This window comes from Pteropus vampyrus, unplaced genomic scaffold (genome assembly GCF_000151845.1).
Source record: "Pteropus vampyrus isolate Shadow unplaced genomic scaffold, Pvam_2.0 Scaffold135, whole genome shotgun sequence".
Taxonomy (NCBI): Eukaryota; Metazoa; Chordata; class Mammalia; order Chiroptera; family Pteropodidae; genus Pteropus; species Pteropus vampyrus.
The window spans coordinates 2,584,750-2,611,918 of NW_011888916.1; the positions used below are offsets into that span (position 1 = coordinate 2,584,750).

The 27,169-nt window shown below is 46.5% G+C and overlaps 2 long non-coding RNA genes and 1 pseudogene across 2 annotated transcripts; 2 read left to right on the plus strand and 1 right to left on the minus strand.

The window, feature by feature from the left end:
- Positions 1–836: 836 nt before the first annotated feature.
- Positions 837–3,798, minus strand: LOC111744430 (annotated as a pseudogene).
- Positions 3,799–15,274: 11,476 nt separating this feature from the next.
- Positions 15,275–18,018, plus strand: LOC111744438. The gene is made up of 3 exons (XR_002782162.1): positions 15,275–15,392; positions 17,473–17,526; positions 17,981–18,018. It is a non-coding gene; the product is annotated as an uncharacterized LOC111744438 (long non-coding RNA).
- A 2,580-nt stretch (positions 18,019–20,598) lies between these two features.
- On the plus strand, positions 20,599–24,331 carry LOC111744435. Its single transcript, XR_002782153.1, has 3 exons — positions 20,599–20,679; positions 22,544–22,689; positions 24,076–24,331. It is a non-coding gene; the product is annotated as an uncharacterized LOC111744435 (long non-coding RNA).
- The last annotated feature ends 2,838 nt before the right edge of the window (positions 24,332–27,169 follow it).

Sequence of the window (27,169 nt, forward strand, 5' to 3'; positions counted from 1 at the left end):
GCCATGAATAATGCTGCTGTGAACATCGATGTGCAAATATCTTTTTGGATATGGATTTTCAAGTCTTTGGGGTAAATACCCAGTAGAGGGATTGCTGGATCATATAGTAGATCAATTCTTAGTTTCCTGAGGAACCTCCATACTGTTTTCCATAGCAGCTATACCAATTTGCAGTTCCGCCAGCAATGTATAAGGGTTTCTTTTTCTTCGCATCTTCTCCAACATTTGTTATACCTTGTCCTGTTGATCATAGCTATTCTGACAGGTGTGAGATGGTATCTCATTGTGGTTTTGATTTACATTTCCCTAATAGCTAGCGATGTTAAGCATCTTTTCAAATAATTGTTGGCCATTTGTATGTCCTCTAGGGAGAAATGTCTGTTCAGGTCCTCTGCCCATTTTTTGATTGGATCATTTGTTTTTTTTGTTGTTGTTATTGAGTTGTATGAGTTCTTTGTATATTTTGGATATTGGGCCCTTATCGGAGGCATCGCTTGCAAATCTATTTTCTCATTCGGATGGTTGTCTCTTTACCTTGTTGACGGTTTCTTTTGCTGAGCAGAAGCTTTTTAGTTTGATGTAGTCCCATTCATTTATTTTTGCTTTTACTTCCCTTGCCTTTGATGACCTACAAATCTTGACCTGCTGTGCTACTGCCTGCTTTGGTCTCCTCCCCTTACTGAGTGCCCACATCCTGGCCATGTGGGCCTCAGGCAGTGCTTGGGACACTGGACGCTTCACACCTCCCACCCTTTGCTCACTGTGCTTGCTCTGCCTGGGATGCTCCTCCTATGTCTCCACCTCAAGACCTCCCACTTATCCAAGGCAAGGATAGTTGTCCTCCTAAACTATCAGATGTGTGTTGAAAGGGCTTCTTTGTGCTTTTGTACATGCTCAAAAGCAGGGACTGTTTTTTTTTTTTTTTTTTTACGAGCTTTGGCCAGTTTTATTTAAAAATTTGCATGACTTACTTTTCACCAGTCTGTTCTGGCATGTTTCTAATGATATCAGAATCACCTGGATCAATGATAGCCAGTTTTCACACTCTGAAGTATTTTCCACACAATGTACCCAATTCGATATTGCCACTGTAGGGACGGACATCAGTCTTGGCCAACATGGTATAGTACTTCGGATTTCCTCGAGGCTGGGCATTTGTTGGTGAGGATGACCAGTTTTGCTTTTCAGAGTCTGCTTATACCCCATTATGTGCTTTTCACTTTCATAACAAGTTGGAGCCTAGAGTTGATTGACCCCAGCAACTTCTTTGTCTCCTTTGTAGCCACTGTCTTCCTGTCTTAGGTGCAGGATGGCTCCCAACTTAGAGCATACAGAGGACAGGACAGGAAGTTTAAGACCCAGAGGTCCAAATGACAACCTGCTGGGCTCTCCAAGCTGCCTAAAGCTCAGCCAGTGGACCCCACTTGACTGTGTCCTAATAATAGGATAATATCTATTAGGCTGTGTAGTTGATAATCCATTATCTCATTAGAAAAAAAAGGAGCATCATTAGTTCCATTTTATAGATGGGGAAACTGAAGTTCAGAGAGGGTTGCTGATTTTTCCAAGGCTAACGACTTGAACAGAGAAGACTTGAACCCACATGCCTGGCTTCGAACTTAGTGTACTTTCCTCATTTGCACAATCAGCCTCTGGGTGCACTCAAGAACATGTACTAAATACCCTCTGGGTCCAGGTTCTTTGCTAGGTGACCATATACACTGAAGACAGAAACAACGTCTGTGCTCAGTGCTCCTTTGCTGGTGTCTGTTTACAGGAGGTGTCTGTCATGTCCCTGTGCACCCTTCCTCTCCTTAGGGTTGTGATATTGGAGTTCAGGATACAGCCAGGGGACCTATCATTGTCCCTTTTGAACACCATCTTCTAGGATCTTCCCAGGGCTCCAGCCTGTTGAGAGCCTTTGAGATCCTGGCAATGTTGCCTACTCTTTCTGCTCTGCTTCCCAGCTTGACCACCCACAAGTCTGAGCACTGGACCTGTCCAACTTCATCCAAGTCATCAGGAAATATATGGATCAAGGATCAATAAATATATGAGCCAACGAAAGAGCCCTGGGGTGTGTCACTCCAGATCACCCACTGAGGCAAACTGATCTGCTGCATACTTAAGAGATAGCCACACTATTAAGTCCTGAGCCTCCCAACCAGCCTGGGTGAGTCCCACACGCAGATTGGGAGTGGTGACCCTGGGTGCCCTAGGCGGATGAGGCCACTTGGCGTTAGGGCCCTGTGGAGTTTGTCCTTGTGTCCAGCACCTAGCTCATACTGAATATAGTGTCACATACTTGGTGGGTACCCAGCAAAGGCTTGTCAAATAGAGGCATGGGTGACTTGTTATTAACAAACCCGTTGCGGCCTGTTCTGATTACTTCCTTCTCTAGTCCCCAACAGGAAATTTCCTAGTCTGTTCCTGCCCTCAGCACTTTTCATATTGATCTGTCTGCTAACCTGATCTTGATTAGTGCCCATAAGGACAGATAACTCCTAGTTTATAGTCAACCTGTGGCTTTCTCCTGGTCTGCAAGTCTGGGCTTATCCAGCCACTTCTTCCGTCTCCCTACTCCCTTCATTCCTCCAATAAATCTATTAAACTCCTTCCACAGCGTACTCAGGGTGAACAATCAGAAACAGTACCTGCTTGAATGGAGCATTCTTTCTTCTAGCAAAGAGACACCAAATGCATAATTACAAACAAAAAAACAAAAACAAAACCCAAAACCCCAAAACCAAAAAACCCCACTTGTTATAAGTGCAATAAAGCAGAAATACTGCTTTATTTATTTTATGAGAGTAAATCAAGTAGGATCTGATGCAGCCTGGGGTTTCAGGGAATGCTTCTGAAGAAAGTGACATTTAAGCCAAGAGCTGCATTATCATGGAAGACAACAATGAATGTATTTCAAGAAGGATGGAAATGAAGCTTCAAATGTTGCTGATTTAACTTAAAGAAGATCCTTGGGATAATTGGGACATAAAGCAGACTGGATTGGGTAGAGGAGTGAGTGAAAGGCAAGCAAGTAAAGGTAGCAAGTGTAGATAACTTGAAAAGCTTGGCTAGGAAGGGGAAGAAAAATGTAACGATAGTAGCTATGAAAGATGTAGATATGAGAGAATTTTTTTTTTTTTTTTTAAGATGAGGGAGAGTTAAGCATGTTAAATGTTGCTAGAAAGAAACCAGTAGAGATACATAGAGGTAAGGTGGGAATGGAGGGCTCAACCTGTCTATCACTCCTCCATTTAAGAAGTATTATTGAGCACCTGCCATGTATCAGACACTTTCAAAAAGGCTGACGAGACTCTGGCTTTTTGAAACTTATTTTCTAAGGAGGGAGGCAAGAAATAAGTAAATAAGATAATTTCAGCTACTGGTGTGAGGAAGAGATAAAATGGGGAGATGTGGTAATAAAAGGGTGCAACTCAAGAAAGAATGACATAACAAGGCCCAGGGTACTGTGGAGGTGATGCAGGTGCCATATGGCTTAGGGGAGCTGAGCCATCAGGGTTCCATGAGGGAGGAGGGGAAGGGGGAAAGTGGTCAAAAGAGGAGGAAGGACATGTGCTGACAAGGAGAGCTAGTTCCAGAGGCCCCTTGGAGGTGACAAAGTCAGAATGTCAGAGTGTGGATGACCTTGGGTTTACCCTTTTAGACTGTGACCAACAGGCCAATGCTGACTCCACTCCTCAGGTGCTTAGACTCAACATTACCAACCACAAACCCCTCTCCTTCCCGCCAAATCTGCTGCTTCTGACTTCCCAGTCTTGAGGGTGGAGTCGCCATTGTCGACACAATGACTAGCAGCCTCAGTTGTGATAGCTTGCTCCTCTGTCCTTGTCTGAGACAGAGGACTGGGCCGAAACATCCAAGAAGAGTGGAAAGGCTCAGAAACCCAGTCCCTCCTGCCCTTCTGCTTCGCAACTTCCCTTCTCCTCCTCCGGGAAGTTGCCTTCACCTTTTCACATTTCCGAACTCCAGACTCCTTCTTTCCTTTGCCCTCCTTGCCCTTAGGAACCCCTGGTCCAAGGAGAAAATGGATGAGTCTGGAAAGGAGAATCAATAGACTGAGAGGCTGAAATTCCAGGGTCAAGAGTGTGGCCTTACTTTGGGAGTCAGGAATGAAAGCCCAGCTAGGATGGCAGGGGCAGGGGTGAGGGTTATGCCTGACTGATGCAGTCCTTGTATCATCTCCTCTGGAGTGCATGCCTCCTGAACCCTACCTGCTTCCTCAGGTGTCCCTTCCTTTCTTTTCTGCCTGGGCCCCAGACACCCTCTAGAGTGAGCTGCTAATGCTGGGCACACATGGCCCGTTCAGTCCACCTCCATGTGGCCTGTGAGCCATGTTAAGGGGGTTGGCGATTATTCTGAAAGCAACAGGAAACCTTAGGGGCAACCCCATCAGGAACTGGCAGGGATCAGACTAGTGTGCTGGGGGTCTGAGGGGTGGGATGGGGCAAAATGAGAAGGAGGTGCTATCAGAACCTGGCTACCTGCCTACTTACAGGCTTGTCTCTGTTGAATCCTTTTCCTTTGCATGGGACAGGAGTGTTTGTCCCCAGGAAGTCCACATAGGAGTAAGAACCAGCTGGGAGGAGATTGTGTTCTGCCACACCCAGGACCATGGCTCCCGTCCCTTGGGGCCTCAGATATGGGAGGGTGCTCTAGCAGTGTAGCTGACAAATAAGCAAGAAGTGACCTTGAAGAAGCAGTTGATGCAGCCACATAGGGGCCCTGGGATGGCTTGGCTATCTTACTTCCTGGTGGGGCTACTCCTGCTTACCCTGATGGGAGCTGCCCTGCTTTTCTGGCAGAATGCTCCAGCAGGGCACAGAAGTGTAGGGAGGGGGCACTCCAGCAGATGGCAACCCTAGCACAGCGTCTCTGGCAGCAGCCCCCAGCCTCAATCCCAACAGGTAGACATAATGCCGCCTCAGGACATACTCCTCCCATTGCCCCACCTCCTTCAGAAAACAGAAAGCCCTGGTAGACAGTCCCCTACCTCAGCTCTCCCCGTGCTAGTTCTTTGCGTTGTTGTCAGTTCCTCTTCATCAATGTCCTTAGATGTCCTTGAGGTTGGGGTCAGTGCGTTTGCTCTGTTTTCCCAGTGCCCGGCATATGGGTGGGTATTCACTGGGCTATATGTTCAAATAAAATAAACTGACAAAGGAATTGGAGGCAGGAGGCCAGATCTCTTTTAGCTCCTGAGCACCCAACAGAAGCAAAGCACAGGGGGTCACTAGCTCTCCTTGTCAGCGTGTGTCCTTCTTTCTCTTTTGACCACTTCCCCACTCCCCGACCTCCCTCATGGAACCCTGATGGCTCAGCTCCCCTGGGCCATATGGCACCTGCATCACTTCCACAGTACCCTGGGCCTTGATATGTCACCTTTTCTCGAGTTGCATCCCTTCATTACCACATCACCCCATTTTATCTCTTCCTCACACTTACCAGTAGGTCACTAGAGGGTCCTCCCAGGGAGCTAAGTGACTTAAAAGGGGGCTTTGACAGTCTGCATAGGGATATTGGCATTGAGACAGCCATTGTGTCTGGGCTAGGATTCTCAGGTGAAGTGACTGAGTCATAGATAGGTATATTGGCAAAGCTGGCCTGGAGTGGCAGAGAGAACGAAGAGAAGGAGGTCCAAGGAGACAACCTCACTGTGCCTGGGGCATGTGACAGCCCCCTTCTGGGCCTTGGGCTCCCTGACTGCTCAAGGAGAGTTAAGCCGATGGTTTCTTAGAGTCCCTAACTTGACTTCCCAGCGGGGGACTCCTGGGAATTGAGGTTGGGGAGAGTGCCTGAGGTGCTGTCCCCATGCTCTGGAGTTCCTGAGTGTCCTCTGCCATCCCTTGGACGGTGATTGATGGCCCCAATGGGTAGCTTCTCTGCCTGAGCTGCTGCAGTTCCTGAGAATGTGTATTAATATTAATTGGGGCTAATTAGTTGGATAAATCAATCTGCCCCCAGAGAGCAGCTGCCCCTTTGTGGTTGATGTGGAGGAAACCGGGGCTAATGGGGCTGCTGTGGTGAATCAGCATGATGGAGAGGATTCCTGTGTGCGAGTGGAGGCCCCATCTGTTGTGCGGTGGTGGATTTAGGTTCTTTTACTACGAACATCAGGGTATGCCTGTGTGTGCCTCCTGTTGGCATGTTATTACATGTTTCTTGGGTGTGTGCCAGGCTGTGTGCTGCTTGTATTTGGTTCTGCGCCTGTGGTATGCATACCTGGCTGGGTGTGTATGTTACTGTATGGAGTGTGTCATGTTACTGTATGGAGTGTACATATCTAGATATGTGTGGCTGATTTGGCTCTGAATGTTTGGTTGAGTATGTATGTGTGTGGTCATGTGTCTGCTGTATAAGGACAGCTGGTTCTGTGTGTGTCTGAGCATCTGGATGGTATATGTGTGGGCATCTGGAACATGTAGCTATTGGGCTGGGTACCTGGTGGGGCTGTGTGTGTCTGGATGCCTGGAGGAGTGAAAGGGGTTCGGGTTGAGGTCACCCATAGCGTCTTGGGCCTCCTCTCAAGGCTACAGGCCTTTTGGCTCTCGGCACCTTATTCTCTCCCCAACAAAGCTATACTGATTTACCCTGGGCACCTTCCCAGTCAGGTCATTCCTCTGCCAGGGATATCCTCAAGGCCTCAGGTATCCAGCTTTAAGTCCCAGGGAGGTGGGAGGCTGAGACATTGGTCAAACCTTCACAGGGTTCAAACAAGTCCAATTCGGTTCAGTTTAGCAAAATTTCACCGAGGTCTTTTCTGGCTCTTCCCTTCTGCTAGACCCTAGGGATAGATTCATTATAAAGATGAATCTGACATCTGACTTAGAATTGCCTTAAAGATACTCTTAATCTAGGTGGGGTGTAGTGGAAACAAAGCTGTGCCAACCATGATGGGAGACAGCTGAGCTGAGCATGGTGAAGGCTAGATGCCCATGGAGCTGTGGAACTCTAGAGTAGGTCATATGGGAAAGGTTTCAAAGAGATGGGGTGTTGGAACTGAGCCTTTCGGGATATTATAGGAGTTTTCCAAAAGGAGGAAAGAACAGGATAGGCTGCACTAGACAGAAAAGCCTGAGATAAGGCAGTGTCTCTATAGAACACGCAGAAAATATTTGTAGGGTCCACTGTGGTAAACAGACAAGCTCCTCATGGCCAAAGGCGGCTGGCAGGAGGCTTTGGTCACCTCAGGGGGAAACTGGCTGCCTTGAGGGTTGAGATGTTTTACAATATTAGACATATTTAACCACCACTTTGGAAATATTAATAATAAATTAATTTACTAAAAGCTTTAAAATATATTTTCTTTAATTTTTAAATCATAATAGGGGGCAGCACCAAATGAGTGTTGAGAAGGTCAGCTGTTCATGGAGCTATGGGACTCGACAGAAGGGGGTGATTTGTTCTAAACAACTAAACAATCAAAACAACATAAAATTGATATAACTTGAGGCTCAATTTTCTTTTTATAATTTTTTATTTTTCAATTACAGTTGACATACAATACTATATTAATTTAAGGTATACAACATAGTGATTAGACATTTATATAACTTTTGAAATGATCACCCCAATAAATATAGTACCCATCTAACATCATACATAATTATTACAATGTTATTGACTATATTCTCTGTGTTGTACTTTACATCCTCATGAATATTTTGCAACTACCAATTTGTACTTCTTAACTCCTTCCCCATTTTCACCTATTCCCCCTACTCTCCTCCCATCTGGCAACCATCAAATTGTTCTCTTTATCTATGAATTTGTTTCTTTTGTCTGTTTGTTACTTTTGTTTTTTAGATTCCATGTATACATAAAATCATATGGTATTTGTCTTTCTCTGTCTGACTTATTTCACTTAGCATAATACACTCTAGGTCCATCCATGTTATTGCATATGATAAGATTTCATTCTCTTTTATGGCTGAGTAATATTCCATTGTATGTATGTATCACCTCTTATTTATCCATTCACCCATTGATGGACACCCAGCTTGCTTCCATATCTTGTCTATTGCAAATAATACTGCAATGAACGTATGGATGTATATGTCTTTTTAAATTAGTGGTTTGGGTTTCTTCAGATAAATACCAGAAATAGAATTATCGGGTCTTTCTTTGTCTCTTGTTATAGCCTTTATTTTCAAATCTATTATCTGGTGTAAGTATTGCTATCCAGTTCTTTATTTCATTTCAATTTTCATGAAATATCTTTTTCCATCCCTTTACTGTCAGTCAATGTGTGTCTCTTGATCTGAAGTGAGTCTCTTGTAGGAACTATAACTAAGTATAGTTCCTTGTTTTTCATCACTTTAAATATTTCATGACAATCCCTTCTGGCCTGCAAAGTTTTGTTGATAAATCAGCTGACAGTCTTATGGGAGCTCCCCTATAGGTAACTAACTTCTTTTCTCTTGCTGTTTTTAAGATTCTCTCTTTGAATTTAACCTTTGGCATTTTAATTATGATGTGTTTTGGTGTGGGCCTCTTTGAGTTCATCTTGTTTGGGACTCTCTGTGTTTCCTGGGCTTGTATGTCTATTTCCTTTACTAGATGAGGGAATTTTTCAGTCATTATTTCTTCAAATAGGTTTTCAATTCCTTGCACTCTCTCTTCTCCTTCTGGTATGTCTATAATGCAAATGTTGGTTTGCTTGATGTTGTCCCAGAGGCCCCTTAAACTGTTCTCATTTTATTGGATTCTTTTTTCTTGTTGCTATTCTGATTGTGTGTTTTCTGCTACCTTGTTTTCCTAATCACTGATCTGATCCTCTGCTTCATCCAAACTCCTGTTATTTCATCTAATGTATTCTTCATTTCAGTTATTGTATTCTTCATTTCTGACTGGTTATTTTTTACATTTTCTATCTCTTTTTTAATGTTTCCTATCTCTTTGTTGAAGTTCTCACTGAGATTACCTATTCTTCCCCTAAGTTCATTGAGCATCTTTATAACCAGTGTTTTGAACTCTGCATCTGGTGGGTTGCTTAATTCCATTTCGTTTAGTTGTTTTTCTAGAGTTCTGTCTTGTTCTTTTATTTGGGACATATTTCTTTGTCTCCTCATTTTGGCTGCCTCTCTGTTTGTTTCTATGTATTAGGTAGAGCTACTATGTCCCTCAGTCTTGGTAGAGTGTTCTCATGTAGTAAGTGTCCTGTGGGGCCAATGACACAGTCTCCCTGGATACTTGAGCTGGGTGCTCCAGGTATGTCCCTTATGTGGGTTGTAGTTGAGCCTTGATTGCTGTTGGCACACTAATGGGAGGGATTGACCCTCAGGATGATTTGTTGCGAGGACTGGCTGTGACTATAGTGGAGGAGCTGTTGTGGAGGGGCTGACCCTATGAAGCAGGATTTGCTTTAGCGGGGCTCTAAAGCCTGCCAAATCTGCCCTTTGGGTATGTAGTTTGTGGAGGTGGTTGAGTGGTACTCTAGTGTGGTCTGAAGCTGGTAATCAGGTGTGTTGGTTCTGGGACCTCTTGGGAGGTGCTCTGGTGCAGGCCAAAGTCAGCCATTGTCTGTGCCCTAACCAGTGCTACTGGTATGAGCTACAAAGTGATCTGCAAATGGTTGCCACTTGTGCTGGGCTTAGAAGTGCCTGAGAGAAGCTAAACTGTGAACTAAGGCTGACTGGTATTAATGCTGGGCTTGGGGCTGCTTAGCAAGATGTACGGGATGTGCCTGGGCTTGGGGCTGCTTAGCAAGATGTACGGGATGTGCCTGGGCTTGGGGCTGCTTAGCAAGATGTATGGGATGTGCCGAGGCCAGATGCTGCTTGTTTGGTGTCTGTAAACCTTTCAGAGATTTTAGGAAAGTCTATAGCATGAGCCAAGACTGGTTATTTGTATGGAAAAGACACCAGAAGTGGCTTCGATGGGCTTGCAAGTTGGGTGAGGCAGAGGTTCAGGGAGTCACCAGGAAGAGGTGAACTGTGTTAGTTTGATGGAGACTCATATATGGCACCTGCCTGTGCATGAAAGCTGGGTAGTGGGAGGGCTCAACAAAGGAACAATGGCTTCTGCCAGCACTTCTCTCTGGGAGAAAGCTGCTCCTCTAGCCCTTTCCTTGAAGCTAGACAATATAGTTCCTCCCTATCTGTTCCTGGTGTCTTTAGAGCTGTTGCCCCAGCACTGAAGCTCAGAGCAAGTGAGTCTATCAGTGAGTAAGTCTGTGCACAGGCCCTTTAAGAGAAGTGCCTGAGACTCCAGCCACCCTCTGTCTCAGATACAATCTCCGCTGGTTTTCACAGGCAGAGTTATAGCGTCTTCTCTTCCCAGCACTGAAACCCTCATTTGGGGAGCCTGGTTTGGGGCTGAGACTCTTTGCCCCTCAAGGGGGACCTCCAAAGCCTTGGAGATAGCTATCCTTATTTTTAACTGCCATATTTGGGTGTGAGACCAGCCTGTCCCACATCTCTGCCTCTCCTATCAATCTCAAAGTGGCTTCCTCTGTATATCCTTAGTTATAAGATTTTGTTCAGCTATACTTCAGGTGATTTTGAATGATGATTGTTCTGTAGTTTAGTTGTAATTTTGAGGTGGTCATGGGAGGAGGCGAGTATAGTGTTTACCTACTCTGCCAACTTGCTGGAAGCAAGGCTCAATTCTTTAATCAAATTATTCTAATAATTTTCGAATAATTTGTTGATATTTAGAAAACTTGTGGGGATCTTTTGATATGGCTATCATCTTTTGAAGATGTCCCTCTCTTTTAAAGCTCTCCCAATAAACTGAGAGTCATTAGGTCACTTGTAGTCTCGTTAAGCAGTGACTTTCTCTCAACATCAATGATCTCGTTCCTTGGGTTGAGTCCTGCTCAGTTTCTGCTGAACCAGTAACAATCACACTCACAATTTGCTAGCTCTTCTAATGCTCTCTGAGATTTTATATAGTCAAGCATCTTTGTAGATAACCAACCCACAAGTATTATTATGAAATCGTCATAATAAATTACTTTGATCCTAGTCTTACAAGCTTCATGTACAGTTGTGTAACATGTTAGTTAAGAGTTGTGGGCTGCCTGTATTTAAATCCTGATTCTGACGGTTACATTTTAAATAACTTCTCTGTGCCTTAACTTCCTCAAGTCTATAGTGGGGTGATGATTACAATTATAGTACACAAGTATGTTAACAAATGTTTACAGTGGTGCCTGGGTACACAGCAAGCACTATCTACCTAATAGTTTCACTTTAGTCATGAACCTAATATTGTCCTTGCTGAGTGGGCATTTAGTGAGTTTCAATGAATTTGATCTATCAGATGAAAGCGACACTCAACAGGGTTGGTGAAAAGGCATTGGTGGGCTCTTGAAAGCCTCCCCAGCTCCCCTCCAGGTGACTGCCATACTAACAGAGGAGCAGTCCCAGCAGAGGCCTGCAGAGGCCCACATTAATATCCTGTGGCCTGCTCGCCCCACCTTTCCCCAGCTCCCTGAGAAGCTGCCATTTTCACAAGTGGCCATACAAGAGCTACCACAGGGGAGCAGTTTAGATGGACACTGGATACTTTTCCACAGGGGTACCACCAGGGGTGTCATCTCTCTAGGTAGATATATAGGAATTGGAGCTCACATACAGTGTTGGTGATATATCTGTGGACTGGCAAGTGCTGGAGTGGTCTCTGGTGAGGCCTACTCACCAGAGATGATCACAGGCTGGCCCTCCATAGTCCCTGAGGGAATCAGAGACTGTGTCTGAAGGGTCCCTACTGGGCTGAGCATTAACTCTTTACTTGCTAGACTGTGATGAGAGCGTGGAATCCTGGGGAGAGCCTGGAGCAGCTGGAGTGGTGTGGTACTAGGGAAATGGCATTTTTGCTAAGTGACCCAAAAGGATTTCAATATTTTTGCCACAGCGCAGTTGTAGAGGTGCATTCTAGGTGAATGCCCACCCTGTCCTACCTGAATGCCCACTATGTCTGGGCTCTCCTGAAAGACTTTGTGGCACATAGGCTGGAGAGTTCTGGGCCGAGGCACTAAGATGGCAAAATGGCACAGTGAGTACAGAGATTGGACACTGTGGCTACAGCAGCAATAATGGGAGGGAGGCAGAAAAAGAAGTTGGTGAAATGGACCCACCAGAACCCAGGCAGGGAAGGGGCCTAGTGCAATGCCTTGCACCCAGAAAGTGCTTCATCAGCAAGCTTCCCTCCCCAAGAGCCATTAGAGGGTAGAGGTGAACGTAGAGATGACCTGGGTTTGGGCAAGAGAGTTAACCTCTATGTGAGTCAGCTGCCTTCATTGGTGAAAGGGAAATGATAATAAGAACACCTATCCAAAGGTTTCTGTGAAAATTAATGTATTGGTGCAGGCAAAGTACTTGACATGGTTTCCAGCCACAGAGTGAATACTCGATAAATGTGAATATTGGTGGATTTAAATATAAACACATGTGATACGGTTGTGGTGAAAGCCTTGTAAACCATACTGAAGAGAATGGTGTTGCAACTGTATTCTGAGGGCAATTGGGATGTATGGTCAGATTTAGGATATATATATTTAGGTGATGATCTTAAAAGCATCACTTGGACTATAGTGAGGAGGTTGAGCTGGAGGGGTAGGGACCAGAGGCAGGGAGGCTAGTGAGGAGGCTGTTGAGAAAACTGAAGGGCAAAGAATGTTCTAGGCAGGAAGGAGGACAGGGAGTCAGAGGTGGGAGATATGAAGGAGGCAGAACCATCTGTTGGCAGTATGCGTGGCTAAGAGAATGGTCACTGGGGCCCTACCTTTTGCCGTGGATCCAGCTTCTGCTTTGTGTCCTTAGGCAAATAGCTCGCTGTGCCTCAGGGTCTCAGCTGGGGCTGAGGAGGATAAAGGGAAGACAGCTTCACCTTCTTGAATGCCTGCTGCGTGCTAGGTCCTTGTCATGTCATGCTTACTCTTGATAGGAGTCCTGAGGGGCTAGTGTCAGGCTTCCCTTCATTCCCTGGGCTCAGAGCAGCTGGGGCTCAGAGCAGGTTGGGGGCCTGTCTGTGGTCACCCTGCACAGCTGACTAATGATTGACTTCTGGTCTTTTCTTCTCTGAGGGCACCTAGGCTATGTTAGGGAAAGGGTTACCCAGCTGACCGTGGTGTGGTCAAGGCTGGGTCCCAGCTCTCCTGCCACCCATATTAGATTCTTGTCCTTCCCCAAAGTAAGATCAGCAAGAATTGGGGGACTGGATAAGAAAAAAGGTGAGATGCAGGGGTGCCCTCTAAAGGCAAACCACAGAGATCTGAACTTCATTTGTATAAGCCCTGAGTCCCAAGATATGCATATAGAATCACTCCCACTCTAATTGCGCCCCTTCTGGATAGCAACATGAGAAGGCAGACCCTCCTCTGTGCCAGGCTCTGGGCTGGGCATTGGGAGGCAGAGACAGAAGGTAATATTTATGCCCTGTAGGGCTTTCATGCCAACCTGGAGACAGACTGGAAAATAGTTTTAATACTAAGGATAAGCACAGGGACACGTACCTGAGCACATGAACGTATGTGCAACTGTGTGTTCAATGAACTGTGTAGGGTTTGATGTTGAGTGTGTGAGAGTGGGCTTGACTGGATCAGTCTTTGGTACCTGCCTGCCTCAGCCCATCTCCACAGGAGCCAGTCTTGGACCCTAAGCCCACCCTGGACCGCCCCCGGGGAAACCGGCCCAAGAACCGCAAAAAAAAAAACCGAACCCGGAAAACAACCCCCGGGGCCCCCTAAAAGAAAAGGGGGTCAGGGCCCACGGGTTAGGACCCAAACCTGGCTCTGGGCTGGAGTGGAGGATGTCTCTCTGTCATTGTTCTACTTAGAGGAGTTTTGGGGCAGGTATAACTCTGGTGCTGCAGCTAGCTTGGGAGGAGGTGCATGCCGCAGTCATCTGTCACTTTCATTCTGCTCTGAGTCAGGGTAGGGGAAGAGGTTGGGGTAACTGAGTATCCTGTCCCTGGCCTCACCGTGAGCCCTTATCTGATTTCCCTCAATGTTGTTCAGGTACTGAGGTGCACCAGGAGGTGAGCTGTCTGATGGATTTCCTGGGGGAATGTTAGGAGTGCAGACACTGCAGAAGACCAAGAAGAATGAGAGAGGCTTTTTGTATGGGGTCCCCATCAGCCTGAAGGACCTTTATGGCTGCATGGTGAGCTCTGGGATGTACATGCACATGTGTACATATATGTGTGTGAGCCTGTGAGCATCTGAGTGTGTGACATGGGGCAAGTTACTTAATTTGAGATGCACAGCTAACAAGTGGCCAACTGGAACCGAATACAGCAGTCTGGATCCCAAACCCAAATTCTTAACCACCATGTTCTTCTGCTGCCCATGAATCCCCCTAAGGGTACAGTTCTTTTGTCACAGAGAGCATGAGAATGGATGTGAGTGGGGGCGAAGTGGGGAATGAGAGTCTGTTCACTGGGTAATTCCACCCTGATCTCTATGGGCTGGAGTTAATGTCACTTCATTTCAAGGACGTGACTCTACATGTGGCCTGGCTCAGTTCCTGGAGAAGCCAGCAGCCAAGGACAGGGTCGTTGTGAAAGTGCTGAAGGCTCAGGAAGCTATTCTCTTCATTAAGACCAACATCCCCCAGATCCTGTTCAGGTCTCTGAAGTGGGCAGGCTGCGGCTGGGGCTGGGTCCTGGGCTGAAACAGCAACCTAAAGTCCTAGTTCAGAACTGAGAGTGAGGTGGGAGCCAGTCATACAGATCTCACGGCCTGAGGTTCTTGGGCAAGTCTTTCTACCCTCTGAGTCTCGGTTTCCTCATTGTGTGTGAGCTCCACGGTTTCTAAGGGCTCTCAGGCTCTGAGGTTCTGAAAGGTTATATCTCTGCTTCTATCCCAGCTTCCATCTCTAATTGTTCTTCTCATCCTCTCTTCTCCCTCCCTCCCCACTCAGCCTTTAGTGTATCCATTTTCGTGAGGAAGCTGTTCTCAGTTCTGACCTCAGAGCTGTGGGCTCCTTGCTCCTTATTTTAGGAGATGTAATTGTTATCTGCTCTGGATTTTTTTCTGTAGCGGCCCCTCACCTCAGCCAAAAGGGAGGCCAGCAGGTCTCAGCCCCAGGGAGGAGCTCATGAGCCTAAGCAGCCCTAGGGTTGACTCCTGAGGGTGGTCAGCCACTGTATGCAGAAGGGGCTGTCTTCCCCAGTTAAATTTACATCTGCCAGCCCCTTTTCTTCTGCTTCCTTCAGCTTTGAATGCAGCAACCCCAGTCTATGGACAGACTCTGAACTCTCTGAACTTAAAGAAGATCCCTGGGGGCTCCTTGGGTGGGGGTTGAAGGAGCTCTGCTGAGAGAAGGGCCTTCCATCCTGGGCATGGGTACTGACGCAGCTGGCAGCATCCATATACCAGCCAGCTTTTGCAGTGTCTATGGCCTCCAGACCACAGGATACTTCCTCAGGTATACAGTGCTCATGCTGGGAGTAGGGAGAGGGTAGGCTCAGCCCAGCTTAGAGGAACTAGGGGTGTGGGGAAGCAAAGGAGCCTGCTCTACACATTAACTCTCATTTACTCTGCTCAGGACTAGGGAAAGTGGGTAAAGATAGGAGGGCTTCAAATAACTCTTACCTCTGCCACAGCTAAACATACCATGTTTGGAACAGATGGCATTGGAATGGACCTTCTACTTATTCATTAATTCACTAGTTCCTTAATTCACTCATCTGCATATCTATCCATTTACCTACTCTTTCACTTATTCATTCATCAATCCATCCATTTATCTATCTATCCATCTATTCATCCTTCATCCATTTATCCACCCATGCAGTCATTATCCCAGTCTCTACCCATCAATGTCACCATTCATCCACCATTTAATTTATTTAACAAATAGTAAATGTTTACTTTGTGCCAGATACTGTATACTAGGTACTTGGGATATATTAATGAACAAAATGGACAAATACCCCAGCCTTTGTAAACCTTATACACATCTTTTCTTTCATTCATTTATTCATTCTTTTGTCCATTCATCTTGTCCATCTACTTACTCATCTAACTATCTACCTATCAATTCATATTTGTGTCCATTCATTCATCCACCTATCTATCCATCCATATATTTTTAGCAAATATGATTTTTATCATTAGATGTACTATTATTTCACATTTATAAAACTGATGGTAAACAAGAATGTAATATCTTTTAACATAAATCCATTTAGAAATATCTAGATTTAATTTTTACGGTGCATTTTTTAATGGGTCAGCTGCAAAGTTTATAATAAATAGTTGCCATATATTAAAAAATAATATTAGTTGCAAATAATTTTTAGAATCAAGTCAATTTTTTACACCAGTTTAGTTTACTTCCTTTCATAACATCCTGCTTCTCTCCTTCATTTTATTTGTTAAATTATAATAATTGATTAATAATGTAAATTTGATATAGTGACTTTCCTGTTACATTCTGAACTCCATGAGGGCTGGGATAATTTCTTATTCTCTATGCTATACTTAATGTTTAGCCCAACTCTGAAAACATAGACATGGTCAATAAAGATGTGCTTCAGGAATAAAGGGCTGAAGGATCTGCACCAGGGATGGGCAAACCGAGGCTCAAATCCAGACTGCTGCCTGCTTTTTATAGCACTCAAACTTTTCCAACTTTAAATGAATCTACTTTTCAAATGGTTATCTAAATAACTAAATAGTAACCTCAACTTTTCCTGTTGGCCCATAAATTCTAAAATATTTACTACCTAGCCCCGCCCAAAAGTTTTCTGACCCTGATCTAGACCAGCACCGTCCCATAGAACTCTCGTGATGATGGAACTATTCCGTATCTGTGCTGTACAGTAGCACAGCCACAGAACACATACAGCTATTGAGCACATGACATTTGCCATATTTTAAATAATCATTCCAGCTAACCTGCATTCATCCATGCATTTATCCATCCATTCACCCATCTTTCAACCCTACTCTGAGTACCTGCCCTCTGGTGACTTGTGTGCTGGGGACACAGAGCACTGTCAGATCCGGCCCCTGCTCTTGTTGTGCTCTTAGATATAAACATGACTTAGTCAGAAAGTGATCGGTGCTCTAAGAGAGGGCCAAAGATTGTGGGAACTCAAGATGAAGCTGACATTTTCTTTAACAGAGATTTATTAAAAGTCTAGACTTTAAACTTGAAGAGGCAGGGCAAGGACTGGGAAAGCTTCCTGGAGAAGGTGGCATTTGAGTTTGTTTTTGAAGGATGCACATGCAGAGATGATGTTGAGTCTAGAAGGGTGTAACCGTAACCAACTTACTTTGCCTGGAGCAATATGTGTGCATGGAAGGGCTAGAAAAGGAAGCTATGGAAGTTGATACTTTAGAGCCTTGAAGGGCAGTCAAAGAGATCAGACTTTAGGCTATGGGCAGTAGGGAGTAATGGGAGAGTTGAAGCAGCTCCTATTCTGTGTGCTGAGCCCTGGGGGCAGAGGGTGCATTGGCTGGGACTCAAGTCTCCTTGGCAACCATGTCCTTCCTTTCAGATCATGATTTGGCTCTGGGTGTAATTGCCTCTGCTCTGAAGGGCAAGAAATTAGGTAAGCTTCTATCTATCCCTGTGGCCATATTATTCAAAGACAAACCTGTCAGCCTTTCTCCCAAGGACATTTCACTCAGTCCCTATATCAGACAGATCAGCCCCACTGATGATAAATGTATCTGGGAAATGGGTCGGCATGGCTCCCACCTGGCCTCCCTTAGTCCACTGACTCTTGCCCCACTGAGAAGTGCTTCTTGTTATCTAGCTTTAATCTCTCCTACTGGTCTCTTGATGTTCTGCCTCAGATGAGATTTTCCTTCTAGGCACTGGAGCTACTTTGGCCATATGACCAATTCTTCACTTGTCTTCAATCTCTGACCCAGGATGGCCCTAGGAACTCTTCCTTTGCCCTGATCAAGGTTCTGGGCCCTATATTCTGAGGCCAAGCAGTGGAGGTCCCCAGAGCAGAAAGGATGAGAAGTGTCTGTCTCTCTCCCCTCTTCTCTTTGTAGTGACCACAGTGGCTGGCCCCATGGCCCGGGATGTGGACAGCCTGGTGCTGTGCCTGTGAGCCCTGCTGAGTGAACACATGCACAGACTAGACCCCACTGTGCCTCCCATGCCCTGCAGGGAGGAGGTGAGCTGGGTGGGTGATCAAGCCTGAAGGGTTCCTTCCTCTTTCCTCCCTTCGTTCCTCATTGACCTGTCTGTCACCTGACCGTCCCCTCTGAAGATCTCCCTTCCTAGCCCAAGGTGCAGTGAGCAAGAAGTTCACATGCTCAGTCATGTTCAACTCCCTGATTGTACCCATCCTGGTACAACCTGTGGCCATTGTCTGTCGTCAATTATTTGCCTCTATTGATCTCTCCATCTTCATCTTCTCCTGAAAGGTTTTTTAAAAAATAAATTTTATTAAATTTATTGGGGTGACATCAGTTAATAAAATTTTATAAGTTTCAAGTGTACCATTCTATAATACATCATCCGTATATTATATTGTGTGTTCACCATCCAAAGTTAAGTCTCCATCTGTCAACATATATTTGACCTCCTTTACCTTCTTCTACCTCCCTTCTTCCCCCTTTCCCTTTGGTAACCACCATACTGTCGTCTGTGTCTTCAAGATGCACATGTTCTAGGGGTGGTGGTGGTGGGAATAGAAGTATTTCTTTGAGTCTGACCTGCCTCCATGGCTTATCTATGGAGAGGGAGTTGGGTGGGTGTGGGGGGTCAGCTGATCGCTGAAAAACTGTAACTGACCAGATATTTGTCTGTGGTTTCTCAGTAAGGGGGACATTGTGGACCCCTACATTAAGAGATTGGTTAACATTCTTTGCTTACCAGACCCACTCAAGTGTTTCTTGGCCTGGATCCTGAAGTACATATTGAGTGCGGGCCCAGGATAGGGAGGGATTCGGAGTCGGGAGGGGCCCAGAGAGGAAGGGGCTCAGAGAGGGGGGCTGACTTGGGGTGGGGTAGGGTCAGAAAGGAGGATGAGGTCCACAGAATGGTGGTAGCTCAGGGAGAGCTTCAAAGGGAAGAGGAACTGAAAGAGGGAGATGGAGGCCTGAAGAGACGATGCTCTCAGAGAGGGGAGGGACTTCGGAGTGGCTCTGAGAGGGAGAGGGCATCTCAGAGAGAGAAAGGGGTTTCAGAAAGTGGAAAGAGGATTTAGAGAGGGGTGGTGGGTCTCGGGAGGTATAAAAGGGGCTCAGGGCTTAGTGAGGGGCTGGGGGCTTGTGGAGGAGCAGAGGGCTCCTTGTCAGTGTACTGAGCAGAGTTGTTCTTGTTGGATCCCTGTCCTGGGAAGGCTGGCATTGCCCTGTGGTTTTGGAAGTTGATGTCCCCCTCTCTCCCCACCTCTAGGAACTCTGAATTAGCCAGAGGTTCGAAGAGATTCATGGAGTGGGGTGAGTGGTCAAGTTTCCTCAGGTTCAGCTTACATGGGTTTTCCATGGGGTGGTGGTAATTGATGGAGGGGCATGTAGTTAGAATTGTCATCCACTGAGGAGAGGGCTATTTAGACTTTGGGATCTAATTAGGGTTTTGGGGTCATGCCTGACACTGGGTTAAATTTGGACTTTTGAGTGGGGTTGGGATTGGGGCTGGTTTGGGCTAGGTTTTGATTTGGAGTTAAGCTCTGAGTTGAGACTAGGATTGGGTTAGGTTGGGGTAAAGGTTGGGTTTGTGTTGAGGTGAGATTCGGGCTGGGGTTGAAGTCGGTTTGAGTTAGGGTTGGGGTTAAGGTTGGAACTGGGGTGGAAATGTGGTTGAGAGAGGATTCTGGTTTGGGCTTGGGCTTCCTATTGGGGTGGCCTGAAGGGCTTGGAGTTGAGGTGCTGGTTAGAATTGGGACTGGAGTAGCCTGAGGGCTGACTTGGGGCCTCAGAGGTTAGAGAAGGAACCTGTCGTTTTGGGGGGAGCATGCGAGTTCCTGTGGCTGGAGGTAATGGTGGGGCATTGACCAGAAGATGTGTACTCCTGGGAACTTTGGACAGGCAAGGTGTCTTGGCCAGGAGACAAGACACGGGGTCATTCCCAGCCCATCAGCTGATTTGCAGCTTGCACTAAGGCCAGGTTTTATGTCCCATATGTATAAAAGAGGGTCCTCCCATACTGATCTTTGGATTTCACAGTGTCTTCCTCATTTTCCAGGACACCCAAAAAACTGTGGGAGCAGCACACAGCAGTAGAGGTGATGTGTGCCTGGCAAACCTCAAGGGACTGTCAGAGCAGGGGCAGCAGAGACCTGGGTGGTGACAGAAGTGGCCAGACAGGGGGCAGAGTTCAGTCCTGGCCTGCAGGGAAGGCCTGACTGGACTTGGATAGGAAAGCTTGGTGACCTAGGAGGTTAATCTAGTCTATTTCCCTGAGTCCAGGACAATATCTTGTCCCCAAATCACTGCAGTCTGAGACTCCACTTCTCATCCCTTCGCCTTGGCCCCTGGGAAGGCCCCGACTCTCCTGATATCTTAGTCTGCATCTTTTATCTTGAGAATTCTTCCTTGTGTCTAACCCAATTCAGCCTGGCAGCACCTGACCTTGTCCTGCAAACAGTGACCTCTGCCAGTCTTACCTCTCCTGCTCCTCTTGTCCCTGCAGGAATATCAGCAAGAGTTCACAGCCAAGTGGAAGTGCTTGGATCTGGATGTGCTGCTGGCACCAGCTCTGGGCCCTGCCTTCTATATAGGCCATTCTAGTGAAGCATCAGGTGAGAGGGCACTGGGTGCTGGGGGGAGTGGCTGAGACTGGGAGTCCAGGACTTCTGAGTCCTGCCACAGCCTCTGTGGCCTTGACTTTTGTTTCCAATCACTTTTCAAAATATTGTTCTTAAACTGAGATAAAATTCAGATAATATAAACTCACTATTTTAAAGTATACAATTCAATGGGTTTTAGTATATTCGGAACGTCGTGCAACCACTACTAATTCCAGAACATTTCCATCATCCCGAAAAGAAACCTCGTACCTGTTAGCAGACACTCTCAATTTCCATTCACTTTCTTTTAAATTTTATTTTATTATTAGTTTCAGGTACAGTACGTTGGTTAGACATAGTTTATAAAACGATCCCCCTAATTGCTCTTTCTCTCCTCTGGCTCTCCACCTAGCCATTACATTAATGCTAACTGCGTTCCCTATGCCGTGCTCCCCATCCCCGTGACCATATATCAATTACTAATTTGTACTTCCTTAACCCTTCACCCCATTCTCCAAGCCCCCCCAAACCCCTCCCCTCTGACCACCACCAGACTGTCCTGTATATTTGAGTCTGTTTTTGATTAGTTTGTTCTTTTTGTTCCTTAGATTCCACATGTAAGTGAAATCATATAGTATTTACTTTTAAAATGAACTTTTTTGAAGTATAGATTCTCCTTGATTTAAGATGGGGTTATGTTCCAATAAACCCATTGTAAATTGAAAATATCTCAGCTGAAAATACATTTAACCTAGCGAATATCATAGCTTAGTCTAGCTGGTTTCTATGGAGTGTATATCACTTTCGCACTCCTAAAGCTTAAAAATCCTAAATCAAACCATGGTAAGTTGGGGACCATCTGTATAATTTACATGCAATAAAATTCACCAATTTTCAGAGTACAATTTGATAAATTTTAATGAATGTGTATAGTTGTATAACCACCACCATAATAAAAATATAGAAGATTTTCATCACCAAATTTCTCTCACGTCCATTTGTAATTCACCCTACTCCTACCCCACATGACCACTGATCTTTCTGTCACTATAGTTATGCCTTTTCTAGGGTTTTATATAAATGGAATCATAAGGTGTGATACTTTTGTATCTGGCTCCTTTCACTCAGCATATCCATTCACTCTTAACATGCTTTCTGCTGCTCCCCTTTTAAAAAGGTCTTCAGTCCAGCCCACCTGAAATGCAGGCCTCAGTACAGGGCAATGTCTGAGGCTTGCTGAGTCCCATGCCCAGCACAGGTGCAAGTCTCAGAGGTGATGTCAATGCAGAATGAAAACTCACCTAAAGCCTGGAATCCTCTCCCCTCGGTTCCCACACAGTGGCTGCCCAAAGGCACATTCCACACCTGGCTGTACTCTGATGTCCTCTGTTGACATCGCTGCTACTTCTCTGATGCTCACTCCCTGCAAACAGGTGGTTGCTGCAATGTAGCTGCCTTTTCAATTCAGGGTTGCATTGCACACCCCAGCCATCTCGGAGTCTAGTGTACTAGAGAGCATGGGCTGAATCCTCTGCCACCCACTAGTTGTGTGGCCTGTAAAAAACCGGTCTGCCAACTTGGTTTCCTCACTTGTACACAGGAAATAGTAATCCCTACCTCACAGGGGTGGAGAAAATTCAAAGAATCAGCGATGCGGAGAGGCCAGCACAGTGCGTGGCACTGAGTAAGGCTTGGACAATGACAATTCTCCCTCCTTCCACGGAGGGGAAAGCCAGAGGCAGTTGAACCAGCCATTGGGATCCCAGAGGGCTGCAGCTCCGAGAAAGACCCCGAGGGAGTGCTTACCCCACATTTTCCCCAAATGAGTCTTTTTCTGAGCTGATGACTTTCTGGGCTTGCCTGGGTCTTCCTACAGAAAACAGCTCCTACAGAAGCCTGTACAATGTGCTGAATTGCCCTGTCAGCTTGGTGTAGGTCACCAGCGTGACACTACAGGACAAGGAAGAACTGGTCTTCTACAAGGGATACTACAGAGATAGTGAGGACAGAAATTTCCAGAAGGTCAGTTTCTCTCTTCTTGCCTCTCTCCCTAGGGGCATAGACCAGGATTGATTCTTGCTTCAATCCCAGTGGACAAGTGGGGGCAGGGTGAGTTGGGGCCGGACATTTCCAGTGTTTACCCTTTATCACTTCTGCTATACTTTCACCCCGTCCTGAGGACACACCATTTGACCAAGTCAGCCTCTGTCCTTGTCAAGGGGGAGAATACAAAAACAGTGGTCTTCTTGATACCTCTGTAGAGAAAATTGATTCCAGAGGCACGTAGGGTGGAGCAGGATGTAGGTCCCTCGGTAAGAGCTTACTGTGTAGTTGGATAGGACACTGGCCCTCTCTAGGTCTCATTTCTTTGCTAGGAAAAAAAAGGGAATTAAAAATTCTACCTGGCAGGATAATGTCAAAGGTCAAATTAAAAAATGTGAAGCAATTAGCATAAGGCTTTGTATGTAGGAAGTTCAATGAATCTACTATTACTCATTCAGAGGCGACTTAACAAAAGGAAATATTTCCATGGGTCTGCTTAATGCAGGGTCTAAAATAACCCTGACTTAGGTGAAAGAGAGAATAAGAGAGGGAGAGATTGACTCTGAAAACCAGATATTAAGTGACTTACTTTTTCTGGAAATTGATTCGTGCAACTTACTTTTTCTCACCTGAATTGTGACAAAATAACAATAATGTACTATATAATATGTCTTGGTTTCTTACTCTGTTCCAGAAGCTATTTAAAAGTGATTATATATATATATATAATCATTAAATCCCATAACTGTCCTGTGAGGTTTTGCAAATGAGCAAAGGGAGGTATAGACAGGTTAAGGGACTTGACCGAAGCCACACACTAGTTGAAGTGGAGGAGCCAGGACTTGCCGTGTGACTTGGCTCCAGAGACAAAGACCAATGAGGGCTTGTATGATGTCATCATCATAAAGCGATGAAAACATATTTGAATTCCTACAAGTATGTTTAGATCTCATGGCAGGGACGCAGCTCAGCCCCCATGTTCCTGGGCCTGTGTTTGGAGTCAAGGCATCCCTTTCACTGCAGAAGTGTAACCAGGCTCTGGATTAGGGATTTGCACATTCTTTTTTCCTTTGCTAAGAACATTGGGCAGATATTTGGTTTTATATTTCATCATTATAGTCAGCACTCTGCTTGAGGACCAATTTTTACATCTTACTCCTGGAGAATTGTAGACAAATGAAGTTAGAACAGTTTTTCCAGGTTTTGCCGAGAGCTGAGGAAGCCTGAAGCTCTGAAATCCAAGACATATTTACCTTAATATAGATTGGGGATGAGATATTTGGGTTAACACATACCTCTGGGTGGTGAGGAAGGCTGGGTAAGAGGCCTGTGAGCCGGAAGCCTGAACTACAGACACTCTTGCAGGTGGCAGGAGGATCCATGGAAATTCCATGGCTTTGCAGTGCATTGTTTTGCCATTGGAAGAGGAGCTGTGTCTTCGGTTCATGAAGGAGGTGGAGATCTTGGCTAAGAACTAGGAGGGACCCAAGTGATGGGTCATTTCTTCTGGAGACCTTCCTATATCCTCATCCAAGTCTGCTACTGATGCCCTTTCTTTCTTATGAATACCATATCTGCTTCCTATCTCCTCTTGGAAGTCCTCCAGATTCCTTTCTTTGTAGTCCCTCTGTCCTTCTGGGTGCTCAGTTCATGGACTCAGATAGGCTTAAAATGGGGAGCAGGGTGAAGGGCTCAATAAACATTTTTGACTGATCGGCCTTGTGGTCTCTGATCTAGGTGCGGCTGTAGCCTCCTGGTGGCCTTCTGTTTCCAGCTGTTCTCCTCCAGCTCAGTCCACCAGGTGCCATCCCAGATTGCAGCAGAGGGGAATGATACCTAAACTGAGGGGCTGGAGACCTGGGTCCAAGTCCTAGTTCTTCCACTAGCTTGCTGTGTGATGCTGGGCAAAATACTTCCTCTCTCCGGATCTTCATTTTCTCATCTACAAATTGAGAGAGTTAGATTTGATAACTTGACTATTCTGTGGGCCGTGATTCCTAGGCACTTCCCTGATTGAGAATTTGCCATAGCTCCCACTGCCCTCTAGAAAAAGTAACAGAGGGCAAGGCTGAGGGAATAAAGCCCAGCCAGAGCAGACCCTGGGTTGGGACCCAGACCTCAGCTCACGGTCTAGTGCTTTGCCCACAAAGTGCTAATTTCTTGGCCTGACACTCAGAATCTTCTGAGATCCTCCACAGTGTCCTCTGCCTTGACTCTTCTATAGCACAGCCTCCCTCATTCCCTCAAACTGGAGACTTCTTGCTCATACAAGTACACCTTGCACTTCTGCCTCTGTGCCCGTTTATACTATTCCCTCCACCTAAACATCATCACTATTTTCTCTGTCCTTCAAGCCCTGTATCAAATGCTACTTCCTCAGAAACCCTTCTCTGATCCTTCCAAGTCCCCCCATGACCTTTCCCTTCATCTGAATTATTTTGAGTCCTCCTCCATCAAAACTTCCCCTTCTCCTATCCCATTCTTTTCTGTAGCCCTACTTCCAGCCAACTAGGCAAACTAATGAACTCATTCCTCCTTGTGCTTAATAGCACAAACCTTCTGGAAGATAATATCTCTGTGCTAAGGAATGGAATTCATCCATCCATCCATCCATCCATCCATCCACCATCCATCCTACATTTGTTCAGTACCTCCTCTGAACACAAATGATATAATTTCAGCCATAAAAAGGGCTGAATTTAACTAAGATGAAGACCCCAGGAGTTACACCAGAAGGGCAGAATTGAATTCACAAATTCCATACAATATAAGAAACCATTTGGGGTGTCCAGGTACAGGCTGGACAGGGCTATTGCTGACATCACTGTGGCCTCCACTTCTATTTAGGCTCTAACACAGAGTCTAAAACCTCTGCTTGGGAAGGAGCCTCATGATTTCCCCTCAGTAAGGGTTAGTGGATCTCCTACTTTTGTCCTCTGTCCCCCTTTAGAAAGAGGTCTAATAGGTTCAGAGAAGTGGTGAGCACATAGGTTTTCTACCTCAAGTGCCTCTTGCCTCTTCTCCCTTCCTCTTACTGGCTGTAACAGTCTGGGGGCACCAGAGGGCAACATTGAGCTTCACACAGCCCAGACATCAGCGTACCTTAGGCTTTCGGATCCACTGTCACCAGGACTTCCCAGTCCTTGCCTTGACTCCCTTGTGCAAATGGGAAAACTAGAGGGTGGGGAGACAGACATAGGAGGACACAGAAATAATCTGGGTGCTTTGACTTTGGGTTAAACATTTGCAGATTTTAGGAGACAGGGGACAGAATTCTATTTTTGGCTGAAATTAGCCTTCCTCCCCAAACCCTGGCTTCAGCTCACTCACTGACCTCTAACCTCTCGCTACCTCCCAGAACCATCTTATGCTGAAATTTATCCCTGGTCTGTGTGACTGTGGGCAGGTTCTTGACTTCCTCTCTCAGGCCCTTGGGCGGGTCATCTAGGACTTCCAGAACAGGAGGACATCGCCTCCTTCTCCAGTTTCCACTCCGGGTACTTCCAGGCTCTGCCTTCTCTGCAGCCCTGGGCAAGTTTCCCACCTTCTCTAAGCCTCAGTTTCATTTTCTGTAAAATGGAAATAATGATGCCAGCTGCCACAGCCTCAGGATGAGACAGATCCATAGAAGGTGAAGGCCAGGTGGCAGAGGACCTGGGCCCTTCTCCCCAGCCTGGGAGTTGCTGTGGGGTGAGAAGTGGGCTCAGGTCTGGGTGTCTGTGTCCAGCATTCACTGGGAAGAGCCAGCTTCTCCTGGGGACCCTGTTTGAGAGCAATAGAGCAGGTCACTCCGGGAGAGGAATTTAGCCCAGAAATGGGAAAATTCCCAGGGCGGGGCAGTTCTACCAAGGCTGGGACCCTTGGGAAGGGCGCTCCTTGAGTTCTGGTCTTGTTTCTGCGCTGTGAGATGCGAGTAAGACCTATCCTCTTTCTGGGCCTCAGTTTCTCCTCTGGACGTAGGGGAAGGAGTCTCTGCGTGTCGCCTCTCCTACCCCCCATTCATTTGGAAGGCTCTGCCAGTCTTCCTCATGTAGCCCCCCCCCCCCCCCCGCCAGCCCAGGGACTGCCCGGGCCTCTTCACCCCACCCACCGCACTCCCATTTCGTCACCCCGCGGGGTCATCGGAGGGCTGGGCAGACCGACCCCAGCGGGGGCGCCCCCTCCTCTGCCTTGCACAGACAGACAGACGGTCCGTCCCGGCCAGAACCCGCCCGGAGATCGGCTCCCTCCCCGGCCGCCTGGCCGCAAGCTCCGCGCGAGGGCCGCCCCGCCCGCCGCGCCTCCCCGGGCGCCCGCATTAAAGCGCATATGCAAGCCATGAATTATCAACTGAAAGGAGTCAATTACCGGCTCTAAAAACGAGTGTCTGCGCCCGGAGCGCCCGGGGCCATCCGCCTATTTACGGAGCGATTTCTCCCGCCCTGCCTCGGGAGGGAGAGAGACGGGGAGAGACGGAGCC